This window comes from Lissotriton vulgaris, chromosome 4_1 (genome assembly GCF_964263255.1).
Source record: "Lissotriton vulgaris chromosome 4_1, aLisVul1.2, whole genome shotgun sequence".
Taxonomy (NCBI): domain Eukaryota; kingdom Metazoa; phylum Chordata; class Amphibia; order Caudata; family Salamandridae; genus Lissotriton; species Lissotriton vulgaris.
Genome location: NC_141691.1, coordinates 1159269101 through 1159290577, shown reverse-complemented (window position 1 = coordinate 1159290577; position 21477 = coordinate 1159269101). Strand labels below are relative to the sequence as shown.

Sequence of the window (21477 nt, the reverse complement as noted above, 5' to 3'; positions counted from 1 at the left end):
GCAACCCGTCAGCAAGTAAAGTTAAGTAAGAATAACTTGAGAACAGGTCAAGACACAATGATCTTTGATTGGTGGGAATAATGAAACATAGAGATAAGAGCGAAAATAAAGGTGATATCATCAAGATGATTAAGAATTGATCTATTATTATGTGCTTCCCAGATTTCAAAATGATGTAACCATCACACACCATGTGGAGTCCCTTTTCAATCTCCACAGTCTAACCCAGTTCCAGACAAAATGTGGTTAGTTTTTAAGAGCTCAGAGTAAAAGAAAAAGTTCCCTCTAAGGCTATGGAATAAAATGGTAATAAATAAAAAGCATTTGTTTGATTTGAAACATTTATATCATATTACCAAGAGTAGTTTTTGATAAAACCAGAATATTTCATAGTTTAAATATGAAAATGTCCAGGCTATGCTCAAACAACATGACAAGCGCAAGGTTTTTTTTGGCAGGAAATTCCACACTTTTTATGATTCCATATCATCAATGGAATTGATATTAGAACTTTAAAACATGAATACTAGAAGTACCCTATACTGTAAATGAATGAGCTGATTTACACGCAGAACTGGAGCTGAGTTGATAAAGATGTTGAATATGCATCTTATATTAAAAAAAATAGAAGAACGTGTTATCTACCAGTGCCTAATTGATGATAATTCAAGATCTTACATCACTTTGCTGGGGGCTTTCTATCATTTGTGGAAAAGTTTGCATTTCTCTTACTTTCTAGCACATCTACAAGTGTTAATATTAGAAAGTACGGGTTAGATTGTTTTCAAGCACACTCTGGCCCCAAGAATAGAGGGAGAAGGGTGGTTCTAAGAGGATGAGGACAGAAAGGTGAAATATATATACCTACATATTACCTACTGGCTATCGCCAGTAGGTATATATAGTTAGAATTTTTTCTCTATGGGACTTTTGAAAATTCTATGTCTAATAACTTTGGCGTTTGTGGACGGAATCGGCTGAAATTTTCAGGAAAATGGCACATTTTGATTCTGAGCAGCCCCTGAAAATTTGGGGGGGTTTCGTCAAGGGGGGGCCGAGAAAAAAGGGGGGTCCCAAAACGCGTTTTTTGCATTGAGTTTTCCATAGGGCGGTTGGACTCACTTTTAGCTCGAACGGCTGAATGGATTTGCACGAAACTTGGCAAAATTGTAGGGACTGTTAGCCCGATGTGCCTTTGCTAGGTCTCAATATATGTGCTCCAGTAGTTTTTGAGAAATTAACGTTCAAACCAAGATATATATCTGTAACAGCGCTCTGGGCAGCGATCCGGTCCGCTTACTTTTCGCTTATCGGAACTTTGCGCGCAGAAAGCTGATTGGCTCTCCGGTGTCTGTCAACATTCTAAACAGTCCGGAGCGGACGCCATCTTGTCTCTCGGTAGGATCGAGAGAGAAGAAGAGGTGGAAAACGAAAGGGGAATTTAATGAAAGGGGGCAAGGTATCCCCCTCTTGACCCCCTAGGAATGTTGTTGGGGTTATTAAAGGGTCCCGTGGGGAAAATAAAAAAAAAAATGATTTTTCATGGTAGAAGCGCTTCACGGGCCGCGAACTGGGCCGCAAACTGGTAGCGAAACGGGAATTCGCCATTTTGTGCTTCGTTAATTAAATTACTAGGTATAAGGGGGTGCGGGAGACGTATCCTAATCCCCTTACTAGTTATAAGTGGGTGCGGGAGACGTATCCTAATCCCCTATGTTTCCTGAGGGTGGCTGAGGAGGCTGATATATGTTGATACATCTCTTCCAGCGGCTGTGCGTGAGCTTTTTTTTTTTTTTTGCTGCGTGACAGTCCGGAGCGGCCGCCATCTTGTCTCTCGGTAGGATCGAGAGAGAAGAAAAGGTGAAAAACTAAGGGGGAATTTAATGAAAGGGGGCAAGGTATCCCCCTCTTCACCCCCTAGGAATGTTGTTGGGGTTATTAAAGGGTCCCGTGGGGAACATAAAAAAAAAATGATTTTTCACGGTAGAAGCGCTTCACGGGCCGCGAACTGGGCCGCAAACTGGTAGCGAAACGGGAATTCGCCATTTTGTGCTTCGTTAACTAAATTACTAGGTATAAGGGGGTGCGGGAGAGGTATCCTAATCCCCTATGTTTCCTGAGGGTGGCTGAGGAGGCTGATATATGTTGATACATCTCTTCCAGCGGCTGCGCCATCTTGCCTTTTTTTCGAATGCCACAATTTTGTCGTGCACGGCAGCCATTTTAGATGCCAGGTTGGTCCCAGGATATCACCTAACCCTGCGGATGTAGTTTATGGCCCCAGCTGTAGAGAATTCAGACATGCCAATCCTCCTGATTCAGGCGTGTGACTACTGATTTCAGTGCTAGTCTCCCGCCTCCCGATTTCTGCAAGCAAAAACCCGGGGGCATATTACGAACAACTAGCGATAATTTTTGTCTCTAACTTGTTTAGAGACAAAAATTATCGCCGCACATCGGCGATTTTTATCGCAGATAAACCTTGCTATTATCGCAGAAAAGTCAGCGATATTCATGTATTATCGACCTAATGCTCTTAGCCATGTTATCCACCTCCCATTGGATAACATGGCTAAGAACTGCTCAGGGCAGGTGTTAGATTTTGGAGATATTCGCGCTTAGCGCGAATATCTCCAAAAGTTGGTAATAGAAGGTAGCGATGTTAGGGACTGTTTCCAGTCGCTAACATCTTGGCACGCCACTTTGCATGTCATTAGTGATAAATATCACTGACATGCAAAGCGGGGCCCAAGATGGTCGCTATCTCCTTTTAGCTGTCACTAACTGGTGTTAGCGACAGCTTGGTAATAGGGAGATAATTTTATCTCCGCTTTCATGGCTTTTAAAGCCAAAAAAAGCGGAGATAAACCCCCTTGATAATATGCCCCACGATTCCTTGGGGGTTTCAGCCGACAGGGCTTGGTATTGTGTTACATGGTAATTTTTCCATGAAACGTCAGAGGGTCGATGCAGGGGTTGTAGAAGAGGTGATAAACCATTTAAGCCTCATGAACAAGCGCATGGTCTTTTAAAGATTTGTGAAGTACTCGGGGCGGCGGTGTGTGTGTGCCCTCTTTCAGGAGCGGGCGGGGGGGCACTGCCAGCAACTTGCCAGGTCAGGTAGTGTTCAACACGTGCATCACCCTTTCTCTGCCTGCTATTGCGCTCCATGCTTCGGAAAGGTAAGAAAAAGAACGTGCATTTGAGTTTGAAATGTCCGATCCTGCAGCAGCACACTTCCAAAGCCCACACATGACAATAACCCGATTCAAGGCCCCATTCACCCGTTTTAAAAAAAATAGATAACACTCCAACAAAGTAAGGTTATAAAACTTTATTAACTACTAACTTTAACAAACGGAACAAAAACTAAAAACATTTAAACATTTCTGAACACAAAAAGCAACAATGGTTAGAAGCGGTCTTTTGTGCGAATAGTCCCAAGGCAGCACAACGTGTAGAGTTCTGGACGGCACCCAGGTGATGTCGCCTGGGTGCCGCACTGGTTTAGGGATCCTACAATGCTGCTCCGAAAATTGGCGTGGGGCGTCCCGGGTGGGGCGAGGGGAGGCCTCGTCAGTAGCGGTCTGTTGTGCGAATAGTCCCAAGGCAGCACAACGTGCAGAGTTCTGGACGGCACCCAGGTGATGTCGCCTGGGTGCCGCACTGGTTTAGGGATCCTACAATGCAGCACAGAAAAACAGCGTGGGGCGTCCCGGGTGGTGCGGGGGGAAGCCTCGTCAGTAGCGGTCTGTGTCCAGTGTCACATGGCTGACACAACATGTACGACAGGCACCCAGGTGATGTCCAGTAAACTGCCGCACTGGTTTTGGTATCCTACAATGCTGCTCCGAAAATTGGCGTGCGGCGGCTCGGGGGGGGGGGGGCGTGGGGGAGCCGGCGTGAACGGGCCTCCCCAGGTGGCGGCCATCTAGCTGAGTTGCGCTCGCTCTTGCGGCCACAGCGTCTCGCTCACCATGTTGTTGAGTTGCTCCCACTCTTGCAGTGCAGCGATAGGCGGCTGCCACATGGCTCTTAAAATGGCGGACAGCTCCTCGGTTTTAGGCCTGGTCCACTGAAATGGCCCTGGGACACTTTGGAACTCGGACGCTTGCCTGCTAGGGCTTGGGCTCCATTCTCGAAAAGCGTCCGCTCAGCCGTGAAGATTGTATAAAAGTCTTGGGGGCCCCCGACTCCCGCAGGCTTCCGGTGGGGAGCGGCTGCCATGATTGCTCGCGGAATGACCACGACGGAGCCACGAGATGGTGGTGCTCTCATGCTGACGCCAGCTTCAGTCTGAATGATCCAGAAACAAGGTGGGGCTTTCATCGTTTGGGAAAAAAAAATGTTCTAAACCAATGAAAAGTGTTATTTTTAGGTCATATGACCAAGCCTTCCATCTTTAGGAAACCAAAAGTAAAATGAACCAATGAAAAGTTTTATAAACAAGTCACATGACCTGTTATGCGACATAGGGCTACAAAAAGCGTAGAAAATCCGTTGGCACGTGAGGCGGCGTCAGTAGCGGACCGATGTGCGAATAGGCCGAAGGCAGCACAACGGGCCGAGATCCGGATGGTACCGAGGTGGTGTCCAGCAAATTGCCGCACTGGTGTGGCCATCCTACAATGCTGCGCCGAAAGACGGCGTGTCCAGCTGAATTGCGGTCACTGTTGCGGTACAGTGACTGGAACGCGCCGAGATCCGGATGGCACCGAGGTGGTGTCCAGCAAATTGCCGCACTGGTGTGGCCATCCTACAATGCTGCGCCGAAAGACGGCGTGTCCAGCTGAATTGCGGTCACTGTTGCGGTACAGTGACTCGAACGCGCCGAGATCCGGATGGCGCCGAGGTGGTGTCCAGCAAATTGCCGTACTGGTGTGGCCATCCTACAATGCTGCGCCGAAAGACGGCGTGTTCAGCTGAGTTCCGGTCACTCTTCCGGCACAGTGACTCGAACGCGCTGAGATCCGGATGGCACCGAGGTGGTGTCCAGCAAGTGGCTGCACTGGTGTGGCCATCCTACAATGCTGCGCCGAAAGTCGGCGTGGGGTGCCCCGTTGGCTTATGAGGTGATGTCAGTAGTGGACTGATGTGTGAATAGGTCGGAACCAGCACAAGGCGCCAAGATCCGAATGGCAAGTCCTGGATGTTGAGTGCCTCAGTTGAGATTTCTGAGCAGTGCTTGTAAGATTGTCTGAAGCTTATTTGCACCTGCTGCAGCTTCACTAGGTCCGGCGGAACTTTTTTCCTTTTCCTTTCTGCTCCTTTTCCTACAATGCGTTTCATCTGAAGACACGACCAGGTCCCTGAATGTGTGCAGGGGGACACTATTGATTGAATGAAAATGGCGGCTTGACACAAAGCTGACTCAAGCGTTACTGTTGGTGCTATACAGACAAAAATTGGTTTTCAGTTTGTACAGTCTTCAGGTTTTTTTTTTCCATCCAAGTCTGATTGAGAGTTTGTAGAAAAATGGCTTCAGATTTTCCACATACTACTCTTCAACATTCTTCCTAAATGTAAGAATGTGAAACTCACTAGGAGAACGGCTGTTTCTGTTTCCTTTCAAAATGCTGCCACCAATATTTTCTGAATGGAAGACACCATCTTGTAGCATAAAGGGCCGAAAGGGGTTCTGGTCTGGCCGATGGTTGGTGGAGACATTTTGACTATATCTTGGACCTGCCCGGCCTCGCCCAAAATGGCGCCGGTATAAATGGGACTCGTAACTCTTTGCCCGCAAATGTATATCTAGAAAATGTTATTGTAAGTGGCCCTGTCGTATTTTAATTACAAAATGTACGTCCACCGATTCCGCAACTGTTAGACACCTTTGTTCTTGTCACCTAATGGCCCGCTCGTTACGTTCTTCTACAGTGTAAATGTCTCCTCATCATATACGATTTCAGTTTGCTCCGTGGCCGGCCCACGTGGTTGTAGGCCCGTATTTGTATACTGACATTTTTACAATAAAGGTTTTTAAAACAAAACACGGTAGTAGTATTTTCATTGGTGAAGTTTTTACTTTTAGTGACTGTTTTCGAATCAGTAAAAGGCAAGTGAAATAAAGCAGTCCAATTACATGACGGATAAAAGGTATAATATGTAGGAACGCAGTAAAGATAAATGGTCAAGGGCAGTTGTGTTTTCCACTCCTGCAACATAAAGTGATCGATAAGAATCTGATAATCAGGCGTATCGGCGACTAAGACAGCAGGCCGAATCTCTTTTACTCAACGGCTCCGTCATGGAAGGAAGAAACGCCCTTTTTCTCGAAAAAGGAATATATTTTACTTGCAAGACAGTTGTAAATTTTCCGGGAAAGTACATTAGCCTGGAATATTATAACATATGTTTGAAAAAAAAATATTGTTCGAAAATAATAAAAAGCGTAATTTTTAGGTCATATGACCAAGCTTTTCATCATTAAATTAACAAAAGTAAAATGAACCAATGAAAAGTTTTATTAACAAGTCACATGACCTGTTATGCTTACGTTACGCGCTGCGCGCCGCGCCTCGGATCACTTCCGGGTGCGCTAACGCGGCGTGTCATAAAACGCATTACGCGACAACGTAGGTCAAGAATATAGTCAAAATGTCTCCACCAACCAGCGTTCAGAACACAACCCCTTTCAGCAGTCCAAAAAGTTCTGTTAAATGACAACAGAGGGGACAGGCAACAAGAACCATCAGTCAAAGAGGGGAGGGCAAGTTCTTCTCTTCCGGGTCATGTTGGGGCGCTACCGGAACTGATCGAATTGGTAGTCTACAGTGTTTCTGGATGTTTCAGACTAAAGCTGGCGTCAGCATGAGACCACTACCATCTCGTAGCTCCGTCGTGGCCATTCCACGAGCAATCATGGCAGCCGCTCCCCACCAGAAGCCTGCGGGAGTCGGAGGCCCCCAAGACTTTTGTAGAATCTTCACGGCTGAGGGGACGCTTTTCGAGAATGGGACCCAAGCCCTAGCAGACAAGCGTCCGAGTTCCAAGGTGTCCCAGGGCCATTTTAGTGGACCAGGCCCAAAACCGAAGAGCCGGCCGCCATTTTGAGAGTCCTGTGGCAGCCGCCTATCGCTGCACCGCAAGAGCGGGCGCATCTCAACTACATGGTGAGCGAGACGCTGTAGTCGCAAGAGCGGGCGGTAAACAGCTGAATGGCGGAAGAGGCACAGTGTAGCAAAAGCGGGCGGAATGGCAACTAAAACGATAAAGGGGCGCCCCACTACAGCTTGTCTTCAGGTCAAACGGATTGTGGGACAAGGTCCAGAATTGAAGAGTCATCAAAAGGCAAAAAGTTCCGCCGGACCCCGGGAGCCGGCCGCCTATGTCGGGGGCGATCTCAGGCTACACCAGTGCTATAAGACTTGGGGAGGGTGTCGGAGCCAAGCGTCTTCTCCGAGTCCATGGCCATCACACCGCCCCTCAGGGGTCTCCGTCAAGCTGTTTAGGAAGGTAACATATCACATTGTTTTCTAATGCAGTCAGGTCCACAAACGACACTCACTTACTTTGAGAATAGTGAAGCTGCAGTAGGTGGAAATAAGCTTCAGACAGTGTTACAAGCAGTGCTCAGAACTCTTAACTATGGCACCCAACATCCAGAACTTATGCTATTTGAGAATGGTAGTGACATCGAAGCATCTCAGGGACCAAAACCATTAACGTACTTTCACGTATGAAAATCTTACTTGGGGAGGGGGCAGGAGCGAAGCGCCCCCTCCCAGTCAGCGCCACCACACCGTATGTTGAAAATCTGAAGCCATCGTTCTACAAAGTCAACCAAACTTGGATTGAAAAATCTAGAAAAATGTACAAACTGAAAACCAGTTTTGGTCTGCATAGCATCAGTAGCAACGCTTGAGTCAGCTTTGTGTCAAGCCGCCATTTTGATTCAACAAAGCACAGGCATTGAAAAAGGCTGAAATTCAGAACTCTAAACTATGGCACCCAACATCCAGGAGCTTGCCATCTGGATCTTGGAGCCTTGTGCTGTTTTCGATCTATTCACACATCGGTCCACTACTGACATCATCTTATAAAACAACGTTATGTAAATAGTTTTTTAATAAAATGTTTTACCCTGTTTCTTTGCTGGTGTGTTGTCTATATTTTTAATATTTGCATAGGGTTTGTCGTTATTTTGTGCGGTATGGGTGATGGAGCCGAGCTGTCTTGCAGTCCTCATGGTGTGGAGCTCAGTTCATCTCACTATTTTCGTATTTCTCATGAAGGGTTGTTCCTAATATTTCTATTTTAGCGAGGTCAAAAAGAGATCTAATTAGTGGCCTACTGATTTTGCTCGATTACTTTTATTATTTTACACGATTTTTCACTATCTGCAAAGACTAAACAGAGTATTGCGACTTTGTGCTTGTTTGTAAATAGAGAATGATCCAAAGAGAACCAATTCTAAAACAGTAAATGCTTGGACAACAATCAATCAAATGGAGAGACAAGGAGGCACGACGGATTACAACGGGGGTAAAGGCCTGCGTTAACTACCCTTCACTATCTGCAAAGAGAGAGTACTACTAAGACAAAAGAGGGGAGGGGGGGGGTGCAGCGTTCAAAGCACATCAGCGTGCATAAATACGAAAATGTTTTTATCTATCACGTACTTGACATTTTAAAGCTTTTCATATTTGCTATTAAAAAACCAATGAAATTCACAGAAAAAACCATAGGTTATAGTGGATATATAGTTAGAAATTTGCATTTAGAAAACCTTGAAAATTCAATGAAAAAACCATTGGTTTTAGGCCATATATAGTTAGGAATTAGCATTTACAAAACCTTATTTTACTCGCATAAAACCATTGAAATTTCATATATAGTTAGAAGCGCTAACTATATATCGCGCACCCGCAATCCACTGCTGATGATGTCACATATTACATCATTCATGACATGGTCAGTGACATCACTGATGACATCACTGATGACATCTCAAATGACATCACTGATGACAACTCAAATGACATCACTGATGACATCTCAAATGACATCACTGATGACATCACTGATGACAACTCAAATGACATCACTGATGACATCTCATTTGTCATCACTGATCACATCACTTATGTGATAATACAATGAACCTCTTCAGACTCTAATATAACCTTACATACACTCAGTATAAACAGACACTCACAGACTGTCACTCATCCATGGAGTTACTCACACACCTACTCAGTCATGCAAAGAATCAATCACACCTCCATTTCCTCAACTATAAAGTTATACACATCTTACTTATTCAAACATATAATAACACATATTTATTCTCTTATATAATCCCTGATACAAGCTCACAGTGATCGATACAGCCACTCACACATTCACTGGCTCTTATGTTCAGTTATTTATATATCTCAACTCTCACATGTATTGTGTTTTACATACGTACTTACTTGCTCATGTAGCAATGAGAAATCCATTCACTCACCAACACACCCATGCATAGTCAACCGCCCATATAGCTGTTTCCACATGCACTCTTGAACTCATACTCCTAGTGAATCAACTGCTTACACATCTATGCACAGAGTCACGCACCTCCCAGCCACCCACACACACACTCAGCCTCCCATTCAAATACTTGGGCAACCAATCAATAACCCATATGGCCACTCTTATAGCTACTGATCAACACATGCAGCAGCTTACACAACAACAAACATACTGATGCACAAATTAAGACAGTTTAGTCACTAACCCATGCACTCAGTGAGACACATTTAATCACTCACTCATACAGTCAGTCATGCACCTACTAAATTCTTCATCCAGACACTTATACATCCACTCATTCTTCAATATGTGAAACATATTTTAACTTTACAGAAACATACAGTCACTGGGTGTTGTCATCAGTGATGTCATTTGAGATGTCATCAGTGATGTCATCAGTGATGTCACTGACCATGTCATGAATGATGTAATATGTGACATCATCAGCAGTGGATTGCGGGTGCACGATATATAGTTAGCGCTTCTAACTATATATGAAATTTCAATGGTTTTATGCGAGTAAAATAAGGTTTTGTAAATGCTAATTCCTAACTATATATGGCCTAAAACCAATGGTTTTTTCATTGAATATATATATATATATAAGATCATGTGATCAAGGCAGAAGGAGCTGCCGAAACGCGTCATGGCGGATTACTTGTTAATGCAATAAAGAAAAATCAAACACTTACCTGGGTCCACACTCGTTTGTTTTTTGAAAAACGGGAGAACGAGGATTCTTCATATATATATATATATGTCCATTCACATATAATCCTCCCCGAGAATACTTACAACAGGCCACTAGGCCCGTACCATCACTTGTAATTTAGTTTTCTTCATCCCGTTTTTATATTGGATGCATACATGCTCTATTTAGAATTTTTAAAATGTCAATATGTACAAGAATACCCTATCTGGTTTCACGGCATTTAATTACTGGGATGCAGTCATTTCTTTATATTGTGTTCGCAATATGCATTACTTGAGAAAGGAAACAATGTAGTCTGTTTTCCTGCTCAATTGTAGTTTGTTCTCGGACAATGGTCCCTTTTCACTGTTTATCATTACTGTGCACTTTAAAATGGTGGTTGCAACTGTATGCGTTCGGCTAACGAGAAAAAACGCCTGGTCGAAACGCATCACCAATAAATACAATTTCCTACCATACATGGATCCTGGAGTGCGAGTCTTTATTTTCCCGGTGAATGCGACTGGGATTCCTTTCGCGGATATACTCATGTACGCGATGCTCGAACATTGCTGCGGCTGGAAAGTTACAGAATGGACATGCGCTGATAGGTCTTATAGATAGTGCAATCTTTTTTTCATGTCCACGGCCACGAAGCTAGCATTGTAAAGCCTCACATACACCAGAATTTCCCGAGTTTGAGACATTTGATAAGTGGTTTGTAATATGGGGGGTCTAAAAACTAAGAGGGTAAAGCAAAATTAAGTGAAAAGAATTATTTACGCATTAATGTTTTAAAATGTAATACATGAATTCGCATATGTATATATATATTGTTTTCACCTTCCATGTCTATGACTGTGTCACATGTTAGTTTTGTCGTTTTCCAAGGAACCTATGGGTTACATTGTATCACTATAAATGTATGATATGCACGTGATGAAACCAGATGTAGTGAGCAAGGCGGACTTGTCTGCCGAAACGCGTCTGGTCGTCTTTCTTGTGAATAAAGACCCTTGATTTAGAATCCCACGGAGTCGGTGCCTGCTTTTTGGAAGACTTTGAACACAGGATTAGGTATATATATATATATATATATATATATATATATATATATATATATACATATACGCACAGCTACTTAGTCGAGTGTCCCAGCACATCAAAAATGATGCAAAGTGAATTTAGTTGAATCATTTCAAATGAATGTGCTATGATAGTTGGCATGCATTCTTTATTAGTGGCATACGAAGGTTTGTTTACTGCAGATTCCTACATTTCTTGAATTTAAGTGAATAGGTTTAAAGGTGAACGGCCACTGATGTGTAAGAAACATAATACAGTGATGTCTTTTTTTAAATCCTTAAGCCTTCTTATAATCTTTTTCCACAAGAAACATTTTCAAACAAGAAAATAAGATTTCTAAAACTGTAGTTGGATTGGGGACAGACTTTCTCTTCTGTTTCTGCTCTACACTAAAGAATAGCAAATTTTGCTTCAAAGCAGTTTTTACGGAATGATTAAATCCTTTCAAGAAGATCAAGTAGGCAGGTGGTGCTTGATGAGATGGTCATTGGATTTGAATTACTGAAGATAATTCGTTTTATGGACCAATTACTGATGATGTGTGAGCTTTACAGGACCTCACCTGGCAGACTGCTGCCTGCATAAAATAAATAATACTAGGGGGCTGATTAACATGCCGCTTGGAATGCTCCGACCATCGCCTTGCGAGCCACATCATAGAGTGCTCCCCGGTTTACTTTCTGACCGCCCAATTGAAATATAGGCGGTCAGAAACTAAACTTGCCAGTCATTCGGGGTCAGAAACTAAACTGGCCAGTCATTCTGGCTGGCTTCCAACGGTCTCGGAGAGCCTGTCGGCCAGTCGAAATCTGGCTAGTAATCTCAAGTGGAGGCCTTTCCTCCCTTGAGATTACAATGCAGGGTTTCTGATATTGTTTCCATGACGGCCTGTCCGGCACAGAAATCATATCGGAAAGCGTGTTTAGGGGCCCACAGCAAGTACCTCTTTGATGCACACCATCCAGTTAGAGGCCGAGTCGATCCCTGCACTTTGTGGCAGGCACTTTGAAGTGAATTCCACGGGGAGCAGGGATGAAGCACACCACCCATTTTAATAGGGGAGCATGCATTATCAGACGTTTTACGGCCGTAATGCATGCTCTCATAGTGGAATGTAGGAATGCAACCAAACAGCGTTCAGTTGCATCCTAATGAGATTGTCGGGACCGGGTGCCGGTCGGTCCCAGAACCGAGTCAGTGTTGGGCGAAAGAACTATGACTGACATCGAAATCAGGCCCTTGAGGTTGAATACTGGGTTACTGGTTGAGGGGGATGAAACTGTACTCAAGCAGCAACTACAATCTCTGTCAGAGTCAAACACAAGTAAAACCCAAATTAAACTGTGCTTAACCCTCTAGTAGCTTGGTAGAAAAGCAGTCAGACTTAACTTAGAGGCAATGTATAAAACATTTATGCAGCACTTTAAACAGTAATAAAGTGAAAATGCAACTCAAGAACAATCCCACACCAATTTAGTAAAACAGAGTGATATGTAATAAATAGTTTTTGGCCAAAATAACAAAAATCTAATCAATAAACCAGAGATATGCAATTTTAAAGATTTCAGGTAAGTAGTGTTCCTAAAAGCAGAAAGCACCACTCACGATTATCTGGTTGTATGAATTGGGGTGAAAGTCACAAGTTCAAGGCAACCATAAGGGCAAATCAGCCAGAAACAAGGAGCCCGTTAGTCCTGCTGAAAGATTTATATTCAAAGTCCAGCACAAAGAGTTATGTTTGTTGTGAAAGGGGCCACGAGGAGTAGGGAGAGGGTCATGGATGGTTGTCGATGTAGCGCAAAGAGCAGGCCTGGCATTGAAACGGTCATTAATGCAGTGCGAAGATGCTGTCGGATGTTGCGGACAGTTGCTGCTGAAGCTTCAGACTAGCCGTCTCCACCAGAGATCGAAGCTGTAGTGCGAAGACGCTGTAACTCAAAGAGTTGAATTCAACAGGGCTTCTTGTTGGTTCTTGTTGAGAATAGTTCAGTTGATATCATACCAAGGGTCCAGAACCTCTGCGCTTTTCTGGGGGGGGGGGGGTCACGAGATCACTCGAGCAGAGGCCAGCAGGATTCAGGCAGGTTCAGTTGCAGTTGCAGTGGGCATTTACAAGGAGCCTCTGGATCTTAATATGTCCCCTAAGCTCAGAACAGGAAATCAGTCAGCTGACACTTGGAGTCACTTCAGCCTGAGAGGAAGGGTGCAGGTCCATGCTTTCTTCTCAGCAAGCAGGTCAGCAGTGTAGCAGAGTTGCAGGGCAGCAGAGTGGCACTACTTCTGGCAGCAAAGAAACACAGCAGTCCATTTTCTGTAGTATCTACGGGTCCAGGAGTGCCCTCAAGAGTTGAGGGTCCACTATTTATACTTGATGGCCACTTTGAATTCGGAAACGTTTCTAGAGAATTCCCTTTGAAGTTCTTGAAGTTTACTGCCTCCCCAGCCCAGGTTCCTAGCTGGCTGCATGAACAATGCAGTGGTGACAAGTCCTTTGTGTGAAGGCAGGGCACAACCTATTCAGTTTCAAGTGGGGCTGTGCCAAGCTCCAACTCTTCATGCCAGTTGATGGGCCATCCAGGCACACCTGCACCCTCTATTGTGTGTCTGTCTGGGTGGAATTGACATATTCCAACAGTCAACTACCCCCAATCATGTGGCCCAACAACAGGCTGCAGGCCTCAAATCCTTATGGCAGGACAATCCCAACTTTCCAAAAGAGATGTTTCAAATATGGGGGTGATCCTGTTAAGGGACTAGGGGGTGTGATCAATAAAATGAATTATACATCAATAAGACCCCATATACCTTAGATGTATTTGTTATTTTTGTGGGCCGTATAGCCTATATACGTCCAGACACACAATTTCCAGCCTTATTTTCCCTCACCTTCCTCTCTGTCCTTTTATCTTTGTGAGTTACTGCTTATCATTCATCTCAATCCAAGTAGGCATAAACATATATAAAACAAATATTATTATAATTATGACTTGATATGTTCAATGTTTATGTAATTGAGAATTCAGAAAATGTATGTTTTAACTGTACTATGTGTCAAAGGTATATATGATATATGCCTATTCACTTTTAAAGTCTATTTGCACTAAATAAATATAAAAAAACACTTAATATTTGTTTTACATTTGTTTAGGCCAAAAAGATAAAAGGACAGAGAGGAAGGGGAGGGAATACATGTATCACAAAGGCTATATCCTTTGGACAAAATGTGGTCCTATGTCTCCTATATATTCAATCTATTACACTCATTCTCACTCACTCACGCCCTCTACACACATTGGAAGTGAGACTATATATTCCTAACAGACAATCCTGATGACATCATTTGTAAACAAATACAAAATCGATGTATTTATTAAAAATCTGCTAAAATACAAAATGTGGCCTAAAAACAGTTCTACATAATATCATTGATAACTAACACACAATTGAGACAAAACATTTAGACAAATCCTAGTTATATATTACAAAAACCATCACTGTAAATAAAAAAGAGAGAGAGTACATATCACAAGACAAAAGCCTTATGTCATAAGAAGCGTACACATCCATAAGGAAAGGTTTTTAGGGCAAGTGCCTGGTATTGTCCGATACATAAAATACTCTTTGGTCTAGCCACTTGGCAGACTGTGTACTTTTCAACAAGGCGTCGACGCGTTTCGATGGATTGTTATAAAACCATCTTTTTCAAGACAAAGGGCTTTAGTGGACTCTCAACAAGATATATATATATATATATATATATATATATATATATATATATATATATATATATATATATATATATATATATATATATATATATATAATACACATATGATCATTTAAAAACCTTTCTAAGGTGATGGTGAACACTCTACACCCTTGAGCCTATGCTTCGCGGGTAGTAGGGGTCAATGCCTCCTACTCTTTTTTTGGAATTAAGTTCTATACTTTGAATTATTATACAGGAAACAGGAGGATAGTTAACTGAAACTAGAACAGTCCTGCTGCATGATTGAAAATCAGAGCTGATTTTATGTATGATCCTGATCATGGAGGGTGAAAGTAGATTCTTCTGATCAAGTTAGTTTAGCTTATGGGCATCACTCAATCTACCACCCGTAGCATGCAAAGTTACTTGCCCAATCACTGGCTCTGAGAGTAGCCAAACATTAATGCTTCCTAAGCAGAAGGGGGTGTATCAAAAGAGCACTTGATGGCAGTGCTATACTACAGCCAGCACATCTAAAGTAGTTTTGCCCCAAAGTTAAAGAGATGGAATGGATATTCTCCAGTGTGCTCTTTGTCAAACACTGAGCCACCAACAGTGTTACTATTTATAAAGGATACCCCTATACAAACACAATACACAAATTTGGTTTACACAGCACAACCCTACAAAGTCAAAGCCATTAACTCCATCGAGTCAAAGAGGAATGTGAACAATATTAAAGCAGAACAAGTTGTGTACAAAAACAGTGATTCTTTTATTCTCTTATATTCATCAATGTTGACATGGAGAACAAGAACAGAGACAGCAGACACATGTTTCGTCTTTTGATGACTTTTTTAAGGCAGATTAACAGAAGTAATAAACAATGTTTCAGTTTTCTTCCCAATGTTCAAACGATTTAGCCATAACAGATGAACATATAGATATTAAAATACCCCTAAGGAGTTAGGGAAAGAGAGGACGAGAAATTAGAAAAAAGGGAGAAAAGAAAAGAAGAAAAAACCTAGTCATGCAAGAAATCCCAGAGTGCTATACCAGCTAGATGTTTTAGCACCATAAAATGATCACCAGAGTTGTGCAAATAGACATGGAGCAAAGAAGAAAGGTAAGGAAACAAATCTCCAGAGGTCTAGTCCATTTAGTAGTTCATGGAAATAAGCAAGTATTAGTAGAAACCTCCGCCAGACATGATAAGTATTTCTCTAAAAAAGTTATTTTTCTGGAAGAGTACCTAAAGACCAACGGTTTTCGTCTGAGTCTGTTCATGGTCAAAAGCATAGAATGTGTAAAAAGGCCCAGGCTCCTGAATTTGAAACACATACATAATTGTGGGCATTAGAGAAATTAGCAGCAAACTCAAGGAATTTGTGAAATGAGATTCGACCTAGAAGTATCAGAGGTGAAAACTAATAAAAAATTAGCTTAATCAAACTTTACATCTGCTATCATTGTGATACAATGGAGTCTGTCACAAACTACTCTATAGTATCTAGGTTAGAGCACCATGTTAATCACGAGTGGAAACGCGTGGGAATTGTTCTGGATGGAAACTATCCCCACACTAATCACTACAGACAGTAGTTTCATTGTGTTCCAGTATAAATTACAAGTAGAAGTCAAGTAAGACAAATAATCCACCTGACTCACATCGTCCCATTACTTACTAAATGTGATAAAATTATCCCATAGTTTAGTATGAGTAAAGTTTGTCTCATCCGACGCCAAATGGACCTGTGGTCATACGGCGTTCAGAAATCCAAATATTGAAAAAACAGTAAAAATGTTTTATTGTAAATCACGTGTCGCAATAGCATCAAAAAGGCCAGTTTGCAGGCCAAATGGAGATTAGTGTCAGTGTGCTTGCTCTATGTACTCACTTATGAAAAACAAGGACCCCATGCGCGGAACTGTTCTTATTCTGGCTCTGAGTAATGTAATTCTCAGTAAAGCGCCATAGTAAAAAGAGCTGACGAAAATAAAATAAAAAGAAGAATCAAGAGTAGCTCGCCCAGAAAGAGATAATGCACACATTGTTAACTGAAAGGTATTTGACCCCAAGCTCTAAAATTGTGAGCCGAAAACCGACACCCCAAATATACCGGCAGTTCAGGAATATAACTTACTTTTTATGTATATATACGACATCCAGTATCAGTTAATAATTCCAATACCGTTTGGGATGGAAACCATGCTTGATAATGTGGAACTTCCAGACGGTCCCAGAGTCAGGGAACTGCAAGGATTTTAAAAGCCACTATAAGCACTTCAAGTTTACAAGTCGAAAAAGGGAAATTGTCAGCATTACTCTACGGGAGCAGCATGTATTTTTATTTTTATTTATTATTTTTTTGTAATTTACATTTTTAGGCTACCTTTTTAATGTTACGTCATGTATCTAGACACACATGAATAGAAAAAACAGTACAGTTAGTGTTAAAGGCAAACAGCAGAGATTGAAAATGCCACCACCAGTGCTGTCTGCAGATTCGTCCTCTTTGCTTGATAAGTTTTTACAATCCTGCAGTCGAAGCAAGAAAAATGTGTACGATCAAATAAGAAATCAAAGCTGTTTGCGATCTCAGTGACAAAAATTCCATCAAGTATACTTTAGGGCAAGGGGTGGTGTTGAAAGTCTTCTTGCTTTGATAGATTCTGGACTTTTTGCTAGAAACAGCTGCGTCCTGACTTCTTGGCATTGATTTGCAGGCTATCAATTCATACAGACAACACTGGTGTGGAACGTGTACAGCCAGCCACCCCACCCACCCCCTCAAATTTTTTTTCAACCATTAAGGTGGCACATACGGAGGTGGTGACCTGTACGGGGTCATGTTCTTAGGGCGAGAGCCTTTTCCCTCCATGGGTGCTGTGAAAGGTGGGGGAGGCTGATACGGAGGAGCATTAGGGTCCTCATCCCTCAGTGGCGTATACTCTCCAAGGGTGTCTTGGTTCAAAGAGGCAGTCTCTGGTATATTCTGATTAGGATATTCAGGTGGTGGGAGGGGAGCCTTTTCTTCCTGTAAGATAAATGGCATGCTTGAAGAAGGAGGAGGTTTTCAGTCATCCAGTTCATCTGCAAATATAATAGGCGCACCTTTCTTGATGAAAGTTGCCTGATCCTCAATAGTCAGCTTGCACTTTCACTTCTTACGATAACAAATCAGAGCAATAATCCCAGCAATAAGCAAGATCGCAGCCACAACTACTGCAGGAATAACAGTGAGCAGGTACACATCATCTTCACTGCTTTTCTGTGGATCCCTATCAGCATCTAGAGTGGGGGGTGCAGCAGAGGGTATTATTCCATATTTCCCCACAGGAATAAACTGAACATTTTTACAGCTGCCTGTGCCAATCACAGAGATGTTTAAAGGCTTGAATTCTGGGACCATGGCTTTTGTGAAAAGAGGCAGTGGATAGCCACGATCATCAGCAATCTTTCGACTCATGGCTTTAATCTGTTCCTTTGGACATGGATCTAAAGGAAGAGTATTATTTGTCCACTCGACGGCAACTGGAGTGGCAACTTGAGTGGTTTATCAGTGTAGGGTCCTCTGGGACCTGAGTCCCCTACTAAGGCCCAGTTGACGCTTTCCGCGCCGGGCAGCAGAGGGCTGCAGTGTTGGGCTCGCGCCGCTGGCAGGTTGCTGGTCGCGCGCTGCAGCCGTTGGAAGGCTGCGGAGGGAGGACGCGCGCACCGCGGAGGTGGCAGTAGGTTGGTGCCCAGTGCCTGTGGAAGAAGGCGGGCGGCGACTGGAGTTGTTCGTGGATCTCCGACGTCGGTGGTAGAAAGGCCGCACCTGCTGGACCAGACAGGTTCTGGAGACTCGAGATGATGTAAAGCAGTCCATGAAAATATTTTGATGCAGACCCTGTTGGCTGCTATCTGTCCCAATTGGAATACTGTCTCAAGAAAACAATGGCAACAATGACTTAAATAACTATTGGTGTTTCCTCCACTGAGGAGAACTTTATTCATAATGCTTCTTGTATTGGTTTCTGTTGAATCCCATTCTCCAAATGATCCAGTTGAAATCGTACGAGACTTTGAGCACCAGTTGGAAGCATTCATGCATTCTTCATTTTCAGAGCCCAAGGATTCTGTTGGTCCTTTGATGGGAATTCCCGATAGCTCGGCAGTTGTTGGGCGCCCCTTCAGACTGACAGTCCCAACCGATTTGATTACTTCTAATGGACAAGTTATACGGGTGTCAGAAGTTGGGAAAACGAAATTACCATCTTGGCTACACTGGGAACTAGAAAGTAGCAGTCTATTAGGTCTTCCTCTTGATGCAGACAAGGGAGTCTATTATATTGCAGTAACTGCAATGCAGCTATTATCACAGGCAACCGATGTATTTTCTGTTGAAGTCCATCCTGAGGATCATAATGAACCCCAGTTGATAAGAACATCCACACAAGACACAAATGAGTTGACATCATATGTATGTGGTGTAGATGAGCCAGAGACTATCTTGACTGTAATTCTGGATGCAGACTTGACCAAAATGACACCAAAGCAGAGGTTTGAACTTTTAAATCGAATTAAGAAGTTCTCAGAAGTTGAACTAAATCACATGCAACTTACTATCTTGACTGTAATTCTGGATGCAGACTTGACCAAAATGACACCAAAGCAGAGGTTTGAACTTTTAAATCGAATGAAGAAGTTCTCAGAAGTTGAACTAAATCACATGCAACTGGTGCCAGTTGTCAATATTAGACTCTTTGACATGTCTGCCTTCATGGCTGGACCAGTTAATGCTAAGAAAGTTGTAGAAAAATGGAGCCTTGTTATCGTGGAAACTTGGGTGCTCTTTGGACCAGAACATTGTTCCTGACATTGAGACTGTTGAATCACCAGCTAAAAAGGGAACCATGTCCGCACAATTATGGGTCCCTGTTGTTGGCTGGCATATTGCTAATAAAAAGTCTCAGCCTAACAAGAGAATTCGAAGACAAGTCAATACAACACCTACACCTGTTACTGCTATTGGACCACCCACAACTGCTATTCAGGAACCCCCAACAAGGATTGTTCCGACCCCTACATGGGAGCAGCATGTATCAAATAAAAGTGTAAGCCTTCTCGTAATGTGCGCACATGTGGCTCCAGAATAATGGAACCACAAAAGTCTAAGGGCCGATGTAAGTACTTCCGAATGAGGCACAAAAAAGTTTAAAAAACGCATGGAGTGCTTTTAATTGATAACCAATGGCTGTATGTAATATACAATACACATAGACGGTATTTTATACAGTTTCCAAAGGAAAAGCATTTAAAGAAAACTCACCACGTCTCGTAAACAGAAGCGCTCCTTAGTTGGTACTCGCCACGAACAAGCTTTTCTGTGAAAAAAACAGCACTTGAAATACGCGGGGTTTCTTGCCTCGCGCCTCCTGACATATCCGTCTGATAACATGCCCACGTGTCTTCGTAGCCGTGCTAATGCCATATTTGTCGACTGTTAGTCCCCTTTGTAGACATATGTCAGAATGTCGGTAAAAAAAAGTCTACCACTCGCGATGATATGTTGCCATTATTCGGTACCCAACAAAGTCTAACGTGAGCCCGTATGACATAATCAGGGAAAGGTGATTGGAACAAGATGTAAAAGCTATGTAGTGGGAAAAATAGAGTAGAGTGAACCCCAACTTTCCCAATTAGTGCTCTGTTGGTGGCCATACATATTGCCAAGGCAGAGCTTTCTATCGGTTAGGAACAAAAACGTTTACCACTCACGATGGAAAGTTGTCATTTCCAAGTGCCAAACAAAATCTAACATATTCCGATATGCATCATTAGGGAAAGATGATGGGAAAGTGATAGTAACCCGAAAAAAACATATAGAATAAGCCCATTATATAAATAATGCTCAGTTAGTAGCCAAACTTATTGGCCCGGCCAGGGCTTTCTATCGGTTATGCTAGGACACCATGTGTTGTAGGACAGTAAAGAAAGAGCGAGACAAACATGGACTGCGGGTTGTCAGTACATAAACATTGTACCAGATTGAAATTGTAAAAAGCACCCATACAGTCATTGATCATGTGTCTACACACGACATCTGACATTTCAAAATACGAAATTTGGTAAATACATCTTATCTTGTGTAGCAAGCAGAAATAATATATATGCAAAACAAAATAGGTGAACATATTATCTTTCCGATATAAGTGTTTACATTTTTTTACATTTTTCTGAAAGGTAGTACCTTAAGCATGTAGGCAAAGTTAACTGTAAAAATTAGGTTTCTGTCAAGTAATATACCACAAATTATCGTTAGAAGACAGGATCCGCAAGGTATAATCAAAGCATACCAATATTAATAAATCAGTTGCAGCAGATCAAATGGGAACACCTCATAGAAACACAGTGTTCAACCTCTATTATAGAAGCATCAAAGAGGGGAGAAAGAAAAATACATCAAGAACATGAGCGAGACAGATT

The 21477-nt window shown here is 42.6% G+C and overlaps 1 protein-coding gene and 1 pseudogene across 1 annotated transcript in view; one reads left to right on the top strand and one right to left on the bottom strand.

Moving 5' to 3' along the window:
• CDH18 (cadherin 18) overlaps positions 1–21477 on the bottom strand; it is a 2230955-nt gene that overhangs the window by 2023888 nt on the left and 185590 nt on the right. The gene's annotated exons all lie outside the window — the stretch shown is intronic.
• On the top strand, positions 18980–20147 carry LOC147723007 (dystroglycan 1 pseudogene; annotated as a pseudogene).